Source organism: Ailuropoda melanoleuca, chromosome 10, assembly GCF_002007445.2.
Source record: "Ailuropoda melanoleuca isolate Jingjing chromosome 10, ASM200744v2, whole genome shotgun sequence".
Lineage (NCBI taxonomy): Eukaryota > Metazoa > Chordata > Mammalia > Carnivora > Ursidae > Ailuropoda > Ailuropoda melanoleuca.
Genome location: NC_048227.1, coordinates 39,915,015 through 39,916,770, shown reverse-complemented (window position 1 = coordinate 39,916,770; position 1,756 = coordinate 39,915,015). Strand labels below are relative to the sequence as shown.

The 1,756-nt window shown below is 45.4% G+C and overlaps 1 long non-coding RNA gene across 1 annotated transcript; it reads left to right on the top strand.

Moving 5' to 3' along the window:
• The first annotated feature begins 932 nt into the window (after positions 1-932).
• On the top strand, positions 933-1,512 carry LOC109490598. Its single transcript, XR_002143931.1, has 3 exons — positions 933-953; positions 1,053-1,193; positions 1,444-1,512. It is a non-coding gene; the product is annotated as an uncharacterized LOC109490598 (long non-coding RNA).
• The last annotated feature ends 244 nt before the right edge of the window (positions 1,513-1,756 follow it).

Genomic DNA, 1,756 nt, shown 5'->3' with positions numbered 1-1,756 from the left:
ACCCAATAGCCCTGCTAACCCTGCTGCTCTCAGCTCCTCCTCATATTTATTCTCAGCGTTATTAGTCTCTTCTCTCTGTAATTTTTAAATTTCTTCTCACAGTCTAATGATAAAAAAGAATTTTGTAGGCCAACTCTTTCAAATTTAGTTTGGGCAAGTTGTAATGATAAAAAAAAAAAAATAGAAGAAGGTGAAGGAAGGGATCCAAAGTCCAAGGTCTCCTGGTTTATTGAAAAGGTTAAAAAAAAATTCTGCCCGGGGCACCTGGGTGGCACAGCGGTTAAGAGTCTGCCTTCGGCTCAGGGCGTGATCCCGGCGTTATGGGATCGAGCCCCACATCAGGCTCCTCTGCTATGAGCCTGCTTCTTCCTCTCCCACTCCGCCTGCTTGTGTTCCCTCTCTCGCTGGCTGTCTCTATCTCTGTCAAATAAATAAATAAAATCTTAAAAAAAAAAATTCTGCCCATCAAGTTTTCCCTTTCTTGCTAAAGAGAGGGATGTACTCCCCATGACAGATTGATGTCCCTCTAAGGGAAGAGAGAATAAATAATATAATAACGACAGATTAGTTCCTATTTGACATTCATTAAAAATGAGTCCATTGAATTTGAGGTCTCCCACCACATATTAGCAGATGCTCAAAAAGCTGGAACTAATTACTAGTTAAATGTTATTACTTTGTGCAAATAAACCTAAATAAGTTCTTACCCAGAGCTAGACTGCTGGGTGTAGGGAGGCTAGTGAGGAAGGAGGTGGAAGGCTGCTGTGGGAAGTTTTCTGTAGAAAGCTGCAGTGTGACTGCTCAGTCACACGTAAATATTTTAGAAAAGCTAAAGGATATTTGGGACATCTAGAGGAATTTTGTATTTTTACTTCTAGGCTTTCAGCAAAGCTTTCCTTCAGCCAAGCCCAAAGCAGCCTTGAAGGTGAGGATCAAGGTTACCAGAGGATGAGGTAAGAGTTCGGAGACCTTAGCTGGAAAGCCCAGAAGGACGGCAGAAAAACAAAGGTGTGGGGGTGGGGCATGGCAACACTTGCTGTCCTTCTCTACAGGACCCTGATGTTCCATTTCCTGGGTTCCCTGCTGCCTCACAGATGACCTTCACCACCGCTCCTGGAAGTGATTCATTGCTTTGCGCTGGACATCTCTACACTCATCAGAGGCCTGTTAAACAAGTCGCACAGAAGCTGCAGGTAGCCCATCAAACCCAGGGGTGAGGTGAGACTTCTCCCCCGTTGGCCTCTCCTCCCATTGATTGGTACTCTCCACAGCACTCCTGGGGGCCCGGCTCATCCGCTGAAACGTTTTATTGAACAAAGTGGTAGTAGGAAAACAAGAATCCAGGCAGGGATACAAATCTTTAAAATACCAATCCCCCCAGCCTTGTTTCTATCTAGCCTTCCTAGACCTGAAGTTGTTTCGTCCTTTTCTGTTCTTTCCTAGTGCCTGCTAGATTTGCTCAAGGTATATGCGTTGCTGTGAGGTTTCTGTGACTGTCTTTGGCCGCATCCCGGAGAGCATTTCCCAATGCCCTAATGCTTCTCCTCCTGCCCGTGCCTGCGTTACCCTCCCAGCTGCCCAGGAACGACCCTACTCGGCAAGTTATGACATGAGAATGGGCTGGAGTTTTGCTAGGATGTTTTGAAATGATGAAACCGATCCCTCCCCCAAGAAGCCTGACTCAGCAAAGATCATTACAAATGCTCTACATCTTATAATCGTGGGAAAGGGAAATTTGAGTTGGGATTCATTTGGA